Source organism: Scyliorhinus torazame, chromosome 7, assembly GCF_047496885.1.
Source record: "Scyliorhinus torazame isolate Kashiwa2021f chromosome 7, sScyTor2.1, whole genome shotgun sequence".
In the NCBI taxonomy this organism is placed as follows: Eukaryota; Metazoa; Chordata; class Chondrichthyes; order Carcharhiniformes; family Scyliorhinidae; genus Scyliorhinus; species Scyliorhinus torazame.
This window is the reverse complement of record NC_092713.1, coordinates 222,298,147-222,310,853: the sequence shown is the minus strand read 5'-3', so window position 1 is coordinate 222,310,853 and position 12,707 is coordinate 222,298,147.

The window sequence follows — 12,707 nt, the reverse complement described above, 5'->3', positions numbered from 1 at the left end:
CCCTCCCCCATATCCCCCCTCCCCCATATCCCCTCTCCCCCATATCCCCCCTCCCCCATATCCCCCATATCCCCCCTCCCCCATATCCCCCCCTCCCCCATATCCCCAAGTGAATCCAGCCCTAACCTTAACCTCTGCAATGCACGCGCAACCGATGGCGTGCATTCATATACCTGCCTAACACTGTTGCCTTTTACCCCTGCCACCACCCCCCCCCCCCCCCCACAGGAGAAGCGCGCACACAACACCAGGGAGCATGTGAGGACTGGAGGAGGGCCCGCTGATGAGAGGCCACTGACCGTACACGAGGAAAGGGCCCTGGAACTGGCTGGCGGACCTGAGGACCGGGAGGTTGTTGATGCAGAGGTCGGGGCCCCACGAGCAAGTGAGCCACCAACAGCCCGTCCCCATATCCCCCCTCCCCTATATCCCCCTCTCCCGTATCACCTGATCACTGCCTGATGTCTAACCATGCATGCTTCATTGTGTATCGCAGGACCAAACGTCCAGGCACCCATCCCCGCAGATGCAGACCGCCCGCAGGATGCCCCTCGGAGACCACGGGAGACGGAGAGACCCGCACCCTCCAGCATGCGACGCCCGCAGGATGCCCCTCGGAGACCACGGGAGACAGAGAGACCCGCACCCTCCAGCATGCGACGCCCGCAGGATGCCCCTCGGAGACCACGGGAGACGGAGAGACCCGAACCCTCCAGCATGCGACGCCCGCAGGATGCCCCTCGGAGACCACGGGAGGCGGAGAGACCCGGACCCTCCAGCATGCAACGCCCGCAGGATGCCCCTCGGAGACCACGGGAGACGGAGAGACCCGGACCCTCCAGCATGCGACGCCCGCAGGATGCCTCTCGCACACCACGGGAGACGGAGAGACCTGGAGCAACAGGGAGACGACACCCCCGTCACGTGCGGGAGCGACCACCCAGCGATGAGGGGGGCAGCCACAGGCCCCCGTCACATCCGAGCCAGGACACCACTACCCAGGATACCACTATCCAGGACACCCCTACCCGGGACACCACTACCCAGGACACCCCTACCCGGGACACCACTACCCGGGACAGCACTACCCGGGACAGCACTACCCGGGACAGCACTACCCGGGACAGCACTACCCAGGACACCCCTACCCAGGAAGACGAAATACCGGACAGTGACTCAGAGTGGATGGGTGGAGACGAACCCCCACCCCAAAGTGCCATGGACTCAGAGTGGGACGAAGAGCACGACACAACGCCACTGCTGTCACCAACACCCTCCACCATCGCAGAAACACTCACCACGGTTGGGCACTTTAGTGATGAGGCGTCTGGTACACTCACTGGTGCGCACAACACAGCCGTCCCGGTACAGCAGGTGGAGGTAGGAGCAGCAGAGGGACCGGGCGGTCGGAGGGCAGCCCAGGCCAAGCGAACATCTGCCGCCCAGATGGATCCCAGGTTCCTGCAGTTACCACACCCACACATAGATCCGATGCAACCACTGACACGGAGACGAGCGAATAGGGTGACGGGTGGCTTGCGGCAGCTGCGGTCGCAGGTGGAGGAGTCCACCCGCGTCCAGGAGCTGGGAGTGGTCCCGGTCATGCGTGCCACCCAGGCTGACACCGCACGGGTGGCGTCCGCGGTGGAGGCAATGGGTGCGACGGTGTCAGACATGGGGAACGGTTTGCGAGGCCTGGGGCCTTCCGTGCAGGCGGCGTCTGTGGCCCAGGAAATGGCTGCCCTCTCACAGGAGGCCATGAGCCAGTGCCAGCGCCAGATGGCAGAGGCGCTCAACGCCATAGCCCAGTCTCAGCAGGCCATGGCCCAGTCTCAGCAGGCCATGGCCCAGTCTCAGCAGGCCATAGCCCAGTCTCTGCAGGCCATGGCCCAGTCTCTGCAGGCCATGGCCCAGTCTCAGCAGGCCATCGCTGAGGGCATCGGCGCCAGTGGCCATGTGCGAGCTGGCGTCGCACTGTCGCAGACAGGGTTCGACAACCCCCTGGGCTCCATGGCTGCAAACCTGCAGACCCCTGTCGATACCAGCACGGGCCTCCAGGACTGGCAGCGCCAGATGTCGGGGGCGCGTCGGATGGCCAGTCCGTTCGCATCCCCCACCCATGTAGAGGCCTGGGGGCCATCGGGCACCCCGAGGGAGGAGGAGGTGGTGTGGTCCGTCCCGGCTCCCTCTGTAGGGGAGGTCCCGGTACACCGCGACACCTCGGACTCCCCCCCTTCTGTCCCAGGTGCATCGGGTGGGCAACGGGCAGGACAGGCTGGCAGCTCGCCATCCCAGTCGCCCGGGCCGCAGCCTGGCCCATCTAGGCCAAGACGCCCCAGGAAACGGCCGCCAAAGGGATCCAGTGTCAGAGGGCAGGGATCACAGGAGTCCACCTCCAGTTCTGCTGTACCGTCTGGGGAACCACGTAGACGTAGTCAAAGGGCCCGTAAGGCCAAACAATTAGACACTGAGTAAGTTGGCACGGGTGCAGGGCACAGATGAGTTTTAGGCGCTAGGGCACGTGCATGAACTCCTTTGGTTATTAAAGTCAATGTTACACCAACGAAGCTGCCTTTGTGCTCTGTCCAAAGTGTGCGGGGGTGTCATGTACGTTGAGCGCAAGTGTGTGTGTGAGGGGTGGTCTTACCTCAGCCCCAGGTGAGTCTGCCCCCTTCCCCCTGGGCCGCCATCAACATCCCCCGGGCAGAGGACGGGACCGTGCGCTGCAGTGTCACAGCCGCATGCAGGGATGGTCCGGGTGGATGGTGGTACTGTGGCCATGGGTCAGACATAGTCCAACGATGTAGAGCCAGGAGCTCATCGGAGGCGGGTTGTTATCATTCTCCATGGCCTGCGATAGACACGCGTCCACCCGCAACTGGGTGAGCCCGGCCCGTTGTGCCGCCGGTGGATCGGCAATTGGGGGTGGGGGGGTGGTGTGCATGCGGGTGGGGTGTGTGGGGTTGGGGAGGGGGGTGAGGGTGCTGGGTGGGTGGATGGGTGGGGGGTGTGGGTGGTCGGCTGTTGTCATGGTGTGCGGTCTGTGGCCATACTACCCAATTCCCACGCCCATCTAGTCAGTGAAGCGGGCGTCTATCAGTCTGTCCGTGCCCGCTGGGCCAGCCGGTAACGGTGGACAGCCACCCGTCTGTGTCTACCCCGTCTGCCCTGACCATTGCCCCCATCCCCCTCATCTCGGGAGGACTGGGCCTCTTCCTGCTGCTCCTCCACTCCGCCCTCCTCTGCCTGCGGCACATCGCCCCTCTGCTGAGCTATGTTGTGCAGGACGCAGCACACCACAATGATGCGGCCGACCCTATCTGACCGATACTGGAGGGCGCCCCCAGAGAGGTCCAGGCACCTGAAACGCATCTTCAGCACGCCAAAGCACCTTTCGATCACTCCCCTTGTCGCTACATGGGCATCATTGTAGCGGTTCTCCGCCTCATTGCGTGGCCTCCGTATAGGCGTCATCAGCCACGATCGCAATGGGTAGCCCCTGTCGCCCAGCAACCAGCCCCTCAGCCGGGGATGGCGTCCCTCGTACATGCCGGGGATGGATGACCGCGACAACACGAATGAGTCATGTACACTGCCTGGGTGACGGGCGCAGACGTGCAGGATCATCATGCGGTGGTCGCAGACCACCTGTACGTTCATCGAATAGGTCCCCTTCCTATTAGTGAACACGGCCCTGTTATCTGCAGGTGGCCGCACGGCGACGTGCATCCCATCGATCGCGCCCTGGACCATGGGGAACCCGGCAATGGCAGAGAAGCCCACGGCCCGGGCATCTTGGCTGGCCCGGTCCACGGGGAAGCGCATGTAGCGGTGCGCCATGGCATAAAGGGCATCTGTCACTGCCCGGATGCACCGATGTCTGCGATATGCCGGACAGGTCCCCACTCGGTGCCTGGAATGACCCCGTTGCATAAAAGTTCAGGGCCACCGTAACCTTGACGGACACGGGGAGAGGGTGTCCCCCGCCAGTGCCACGCGGTGACAGGTGTGCCAGCAGGTGGCAGATGTGTGCCACGGTTTCCCGGCTCATCCGGAGTCTCCTCCTGCATTCCCGGTCCGTGAGGTCCTGGTATGACTGCCGGGGCCGGTACACACGGGGCGCCCTCGGGTGCCTCCGTTGCCGTGGGGCCGGGACGTCCTCCTCCCCCTCCTCGTCCTGTCGGTCAGGTGTCCCTCCAGCCTGGGCGGCTGCCGCCTGCCCCTCTGCGGCAGCCTGCGCCGCCTCTCTGGCACGCTCCTCCTCCTCCTCCTCCTCCTCCTCCTCATCCAGGGCAACATAGACATGAGCGGCTGCCACCACGGCGGCCAACATCGCTGGATGGTCTGAAAACATGACGGTCTGGTGGGGGGGAGGGGAACGACGACATGTCATCATTGCCCATATCCCCTCCTCCCCCCAGCCAGGTGGCATGGACCGCATGGGTCCAACTGTTGGAGGCTGGCACCTGGCCAGGTGGACCAACTCATTTGCCCTCCCATCACCCACCCCGGCACGGCCCCCTCCCCAACCTCCACCCCAGCACGGACCCCCCCCCCCAACCTCCACCCCGACACGGACCCCCTCTCCAACCTCCACCCCGGCACGGACCCCCTCCCCAACCTCCACCCCGGCACGGACCCCCTCCCCAACCCCCAACCTCCACCCCAGCACGGACCCCCCCAACCTCCACCCCGGCACGGCCCCCTCCCCAACCCCCAACCTCCACCCCAGCACGGACCCCCCCCAACCTCCACCCCGGCACGGACCCCCTCCCCAACCCCCAACCTCCACCCCAGCACGGACCCCCCCCCAACCTCCACCCCGGCACGGACCCCCTCCCCAACCTCCACCCCGGCACGGACCCCCCCCCCAACCTCCACCCCGGCACGGACCCCCCCCCCAACCTCCACCCCGGCACGGACCCATTCCACAACCCCCAACCTCCACCCCAGCACGGACCCCCCCAACCTCCACCCCAGCACGGACCCCCCCCCAACCTCCACCCCGGCACGGACCCCCTCCCCAACACCCAACCTCCACCCCAGCACGGACCCCCCCCAACCTCCACCCCGGCACGGCCCCCTCCCCAACCCCCAACCCCCAACCTCCACCCCAGCACGGACCCCCCCCCAACCTCCACCCCGGCACGGACCCCCTCCCCAACCCCCAACCTCCACCCCAGCACGGACCCCCCCCAACCTCCACCCCGGCATGGACCCCCTCCCCAACCTCCACCCCGGCACGGACCCCCTCCCCAACCTCCACCCCGGCACGGACCCCCTCCCCAACTTCCACACAGGCACGGACCCCCTCCCCAACCCCCAACCTCCACCCCAGCACGGACCCCCCCCCCAACCTCCACCCCGGCACGGACCCCCTCCACAACCCCCAACCTCCACCCCAGCACGGACCCCCCCCCAACCTCCACCCCGGCACGGACCCCCTCCACAACCCCCAACCTCCACCCCAGCACGGACCCCCCCAACCTCCACCCCAGCACGGACCCCCCCCAACCTCCACCCCGGCACGGCCCCCTCCCCAACACCCAACCTCCACCCCAGCACGGACCCCCCCCAACCTCCACCCCGGCACGGACCCCCCCCCAACCTCCACCCCGGCACGGACCCCCTCCCCAACCTCCACCCCGGCACGGACCCCCTCCCCAACCTCCACCCCGGCACGGACCCCCTCCCCAACCTCCACCCGGCACGGACCCCCTCCCCAACCTCCACACCGGCACGGACCCCCCTCCCCAACCCCCAACCTCCACCCCAGCACGGACCCCCCCCCAACCTCCACCCCGGCACGGACCCCCTCCACAACCCCCAACCTCCACCCCAGCACGGACCCCCCCCCCAACCTCCACCCCAGCACGGACCCCCCCCAACCTCCACCCCGGCACGGACCCCCTCCCCAACACCCAACCTCCACCCCAGCACGGACCCCCCCAACCTCCACCCCGGCACGGACCCCCCCCCCAACCTCCACCCCGGCACGGACCCCCTCCCCAACCTCCACCCCGGCACGGACCCCCTCCCCAACCTCCACACCGGCACGGACCCCCCCCCCCAACCTCCACCCCGGCACGGACCCCCTCCACAACCCCCAACCTCCACCCCGGCACGGACCCCCTCCCGGCACTCCCCCGGAGCCCAGCCTACTCTAACCACCCCCCCCCCCCCCCGCCGCACACACACACAAGCCGAGACACACCTCTCCTCAGGCAATCAGTCTGCGGCCACGCCATTTCCTGCCCAGAGCCAACCCCCCAGGCCGTCACTCACCTCCTCGCTGGTCGGCGTGAGCCTGGAGCACCGGGTCACGCCGATGAAAAGGAGGTTTGATTCACGTCGACGTGAACGGTCATCACGTCGACGGGACTTCGGCCCATCCGGAAGGGAGAATATCGGCAGGCCGAAAATCGGCTGCCTTGCGCAGACCCGTGACATTCTCCGCGGCAGCGGCGCCATTAACGCCCCGCCGACTTTTCTCCCTTCGGAGACTTCGGCGGGGGCGGGGGCGGGATTCACGGCGGCCAACGGCCATTCTCCGACCCGGCGGGGGGTCGGAGAATGACGCCCGAGATTTCTAACCTACAAATATAAACAGACCAGCCAATGTTGTGTCCCTAATTTCAAATGATCCTGTGCTCTCCTGTGATTATTCAATTTCTGCAGATAGCCACATAATGTATTTTGAAAAAAATAATAAATGCAAGATATGTTACTTATTGATTAAAAGTTTGAAAAGCAGATTGGACAAGCATTGGCAGCATGGTGCTTCTAGTAATTGAACAGTCAAGTCAATGTCATAGTTGGCAAATAGGTTTAAATAGAGCAAATTACTAAGTAAATACTGTTCATTCAAGACACAGTAGTCCACATTCTTCAAATTCAATTCTTCACATAGCATCATAAGATCGCACATTCTGCTCTTCTGGATTATGATTTGAACTGAAATATATACTCGGATTACATTTCTGCATTTAAACATCATTACAATAATCAAAATGAAGTTTTATCCTGTAGCAGAGAGAACTTGGGTAGCCATTTTCATCATGGGACAAAAGATTTATTTGAAGAACATAGTAAAATACCATATTTCAATAACAAAATAAATCTCCAGAGAGGAAAAAGAGCGAGACATCTCTCTGTTAGTGCTTAAATTACCAATGCTGCATATTGGCCTCAGCTGGTAGAAAACAACTGATAACAGATGGTAAGGGCTGCTATATAGGCCACAGAATGATAAGTCACATGACAGAACTATGTGACAAAGCCCTTAAAGAAATAAAGCATTTAGAAAACCTTCGCGGAATGATTTTATTGGCTGATTTATTTTCTCTAAGATAGAGAGAATATCAGTCAATGAATGGTGCTTTTTTTTTACCTTCATTAAATCATCTGCCTTTGTTCATTTAATCTCATGAGTATGAATATATACCTTTTAAAGACAATGAATCTATTAGATACTGCAAATTACACGTTGCCAAGCAATTATGATCATCTTGTAACATATTTAAACTGTGTTTTTGCATATTTCTGACAAATGTTTTTTTTTAATGTTTTTATTCTACATTTTCACATTTTCCTTCAAAATTTACACCCCACCCACAAACAGTAAACAGTAACAAATACAAAATCAATCCCCTTAACAATACCAACGATCCCATCCTCCCACCACCCCAAACAATGACCCACCTGTCAATATATGCATCCAATAAAACAAACCCTCCCACGGTGGCAACAGAAAAACAGAGAAAAAGAAAAAGGAGTCTGGGACCGCCCATGGTCACCATTGACTTATAGAGTCCACTCCCCCTCCCCCCCACTCAACGCCCTCCAACCTCTGAAGGGGTACCGTACATGATACCCAAGAGTTGTACCCCCCCCCCCAGTCTCCAACTCCTCCCGTCCACTGCCTCTTGTAAAACTCCTCCCCTCAACCTCGGTTCCTTCCCCCCAACATTCCACCCCAGCTAGACCACTCGGACCCTGTTCTGCCAAGCTCCGATGGCCGCAGCCCCTCCCCCCACCTAATGATGCTTCCTTGGTACTTCTGTTTAGTTAACCCTAACTTTTGAGCTATTGGGGGTAATTTTCACTTTGGATGATAGTGTAAAATGTGTGACAATGGTTTTGGCCACCCCTTTAACACCCCTCCTGATTTAGTAGGAAAGGAGATTGTGAGAGTTGTTTAATGGGCAAGTGAGTCATTGTCATGCATTTTACACTACCGGTTAAAGTCAAAATGACAGAATTCCCATTCTCATAAATTTAATGTGCAAAACATGGGTATCATAGACAAATATATAGCTGAGGTGATTTTAATCTTTTCTTATTTTAGTTGCGTCATTGGTGCGACCAGAATAAATAATAACTTCCTAATTATTATCTCATAGGGATTCATTGATTAAAACCTAAATCCAGAAACCCAGGTTTTTTTAATATATTCAATTTGTTTAGTATTTTGAAGCATTTGTTGAAATTGTAACTAAACCGAGCAGCTCTGCATTAATAATTAAAGTAAAAGCTAAAGATGGGCCTTGGATTCAGCAATTTAAGTGTTAGCTTCCAAACCAGATGGTTATGGTTTGTCAAGTCAAATCCTTCCTGCCAGCATTTCTTCAGTAACATTTCAAGCACTGTATGTCACAATAATATATTGCTTCATGGCACAAGGGAAAAATGCATAGTATATTTTTGCTTGCTAAAAATATTTCTCAGCTGACCAGAAAACACAATTAGCAGCAGCTCCCCTGTCTTCCAGTTGAAAAGGCCAAAAAGGGAAGAGGTTGGAGAGAGAAGACAATTTACTTAGAAACTACAGTTCATTAATCTTTTCATAAAATGTAAATAACACTATTCCATTCAATCACTTGTATTTATGTTGAAATTTATTCATTTTGGGTTTAAGGATTTGTCAGTTTATTGTTTCACACCGGTTGACCCAGACTATCTTCAAATGGGCCATAAAATGCTTTGGTAATACAGAACTTGAATAGCGGGACTTCCGGGTGCGGCGATGACCAGCTGAGTCGCACGTTTCGGCAGCTCCCGGTGAAACGGACTTTTGGGCTCTTGATAGGAGCCCCAACGGCAATTTTGACGGCTAAAAACACTGTGCGGTAAACCAGAAGGGAATCCCCCCTGGATACGGATGAAAAAAGGAGGAGAAAGTGGCCGGATTGCAGTGGATCCTTTAGAACAGCGGCAAGGAAGGCAAGCAAAAACCAAGATGGCGTCGGAAGGTGGCAGTTTAACACGGGGCCCTGAACAACAAGAGTTCTTGAAATGCTGTGTGGAAGAGATCAAAAAGGAAATGAAGAAAGAGCTGTTGGCCCCGATACTACAGGCGATCGAAGGGCTAAAGGAGGAACAAAAGACCCAGGAGCGAGAGCTTCGGGTCGTGAAGGCAAAGGCAGCCGAGAATGAGGACGACATACAGGGCCTGGTGGTGAAGACGGAGACGCATGAGGCACATCAGAAACGATGTGTGGAAAGGTTGGAGGCACTGGAGAACAACGCAAGGAGGAACAACCTGAGGATTCTTGGTCTTCCTGAAGGTGCGGAGGGAGCGGACGTCGGGGCATATGTGAGCACGATGCTGCACTCGTTAATGGGAACGGAGGCCCCGGCGGGTCCGTTGGAGGTGGAGGGAGCATACCGAGTGATGGCGCGAGGACCGAGAGCAGGAGAAATTCCCAGAGCCATAGTGGTGAGATTCCTCCGTTTTAAGGATAGAGAAATGGTCCTTAGATGGGCAAAGAAAACTCGGAGCAGTAAATGGGAGAACGCGGTGATCCGCGTTTATCAAGACTGGAGTGCGGAGGTGGCGAGAAGGAGGGCGAGCTTTAATCGGGCCAAGGCGGTGCTTCATAAAAAGAAGATAAAATTTGGAATGCTGCAACCGGCAAGACTGTGGGTCACATATCGAGGGAGGCACCACTACTTTGAGACGGCGGATGAAGCGTGGACTTTTATTGTGGAAGAAAAACTGGAATGAGCAGGTTATTAAAAAGAACGTTTGAACAAAGTGGTGGGGCGAATGTGGGGGGCGAAGAGGGGGGTTAAAAAGGGGGGAAAGAGGAGTTTTATGGACTAATCCTGCGATGTGGTAATTTTTCTCTCTTCCACAGGTGGTGATGGGGGTGGAGGGGAGGTGGAGGAGATGGGGCGTTGGCCATTGGGGGCGGGGCCAAGGGAGAAGCGCGGGCTTGGTTCCCGCGCTATGATAATCATGGCGGGAATAGAGAAGCAGGAAGGAGGGGGCGTCGCACGGTGCGAGCCAAGGTCACGGGGGAAGCCGAGGTCGGCCAGAGTTTGCTGACTTCTGGGAGCAACATGGGGGGAGTAATTACGCTAGCGGGGGATCTAGCGGGGGGGGGGGGTGGGAGGGGTGAATTACTGGGTTGCTGCTGCTGGGGCGAGGGGGGAGCTGGTATGGGAGGGGATGAGAGGGGGGGGCACCGCCTGGTGGAGATACAGCTGCGTGGGAACCGGGGTGAGGAGCTGGAAAAAGGGGATGGCTAATCGACAAGGGGGGGGGGGGGGTAGGAAGCCCCCCAACCCGGCTGATCACGTGGAACGTGAGAGGGCTGAACGGGCCGATAAAGAGGGCACGGGTACTCGCACACCTTAAGAAACTTAAGGCAGATGTGGTTATGTTACAGGAAACGCACCTGAAACTGATAGACCAGGTTAGGCTACGCAAAGGATGGGTGGGGCAGGTGTTCCATTCGGGGCTAGATGCGAAAAACAGGGGGGTGGCTATATTAGTGGGGAAGCGGGTAATGTTCGAGGCAAAGATTATAGTGGCGGATAACGGGGGCAGATACGTGATGGTGAGTGGCAAACTACAGGGGGAGACGGTGGTTTTGGTAAACGTATATGCCCCGAACTGGGATGATGCCAATTTTATGAGGCAGATGCTAGGACGCATTCCGGACCTAGAGATGGGAAAGCTGATAATGGGGGGAGATTTTAATACGGGTGTTGGAACCAGGGCTGGATAGGTCGAAGTCCAGGACTGGAAGGAGGCCGGCAGCAGATGGGAGGTGTAGACCCGTGGAGATTTAGCAGACCGAGGAGTAAGGAGTTCTCGTTTTTCTCCTATGTCCATAAATTCTACTCGCGAATAGACTTTTTTGTGCTGGGAAGGGCGTTGATCCCGAAGGTGAGGGGAACGGAGTATACGGCTATAGCCATTTCGGATCACGCTCCACACTGGGTAGACTTGGAGATAGGAGAGGAAACAGGAGGGCGCCCACCCTGGAGAATGGACATGGGACTAATGACAGATGAGGGGGTGTGTCTAAGGGTGAGGGGGTGCATTGAAAAGTACTTGGAACTCAATGATAATGGGGAGGTCCAGGTGGGAGTGGTCTGGGAGGCGTTGAAGGCGGTGGTTACAGGGGAGCTGATATCAATAAGGGCACATAAAGGGAAGCAGGAGAGTAAGGAACGGGAGCGGTTGCTGCAAGAACCTTTGAGGGTGGACAGACAATATGCGGAAGCACCGGAGGAGGGGACTGTACAGGGAAAGGCAAAGGCTACATGTAGAATTTGACTTGCTGACTACGGGCACTGCAGAGGCACAATGGAGGAAGGCACAGGGTGTACAGTACGAATATGGGGAGAAGGCGAGCAGGTTGCTGGCACACCAATTGAGGAAAAGGGGAGCAGCGAGGGAAATAGGGGGAGTGAGGGATGAGGAAGGAGAGATGGAGCGGGGAGCGGAGAGAGTGAATGGAGTGTTCAAGACATTTTATAAAAAATTATATGAAGCTCAACCCCCGGATGGGAGGGAGAGAATGATGGGCTTCTTGGATCGGCTGGAATTTCCCAAGGTGGAAGAGCAGGAAAGGGTGGGACTGGGAGCACAGACCGAGGTAGAAGAAGTGGTGAAAGGAATTAGGAGCATGCAGGCGGGAAAGGCCCCGGGACCGGATGGATTCCCAGTCGAATTCTATAGAAAATATGTGGACTTGCTCGCCCCAGTATTTACGAGGACCTTTAATGAGGCAAAGGAAAGGGGACAACTGCCCCCGACTATGTCTGAAGCAACGATATCGCTTCTCTTAAAGAAGGAAAAGGACCCGCTACAATGCGGGTCCTTTGGACCTATTTCCCTCCTAAATGTAGATGCCAAGATCCTGGCCAAGGTAATGGCAATGAGAATAGAGGAATGTGTCCCGGGGGTGGTCCACGAGGACCAAACTGGGTTTGTGAAGGGGAGACAGCTGAACACGAATATACGGAGGCTGTTAGGGGTAATGATGATGACCCCACCAGAGGGGGAAACGGAGATAGTAGTGGCGATGGATGCCGAGAAAGCATTTGATAGAGTGGAGTGGGATTATTTGTGGGAGGTGTTGAGGAGATTTGGTTTTGGAGAGGGGTATGTTAGATGGGTGCAGCTGTTGTATAGGGCCCCGATGGCGAGCGTGGTCACGAATGGACGGGGATCTGCATATTTTCGGCTCCATAGAGGGACAAGGCAGGGATGCCCTCTGTCCCCATTATTGTTTGCACTGGCGATTGAGCCCCTGGCGATAGCGTTGAGGGGTTCCAAGAAGTGGAGGGGAGTACTTAGAGGAGGAGAAGAGCACCGGGTATCTTTGTATGCGGACGATTTGCTACTATACATGGCAGACCCGGCGGAGGGGATGCCAGAAATAATGCAGATACTTGGGGAGTTTGGGGAT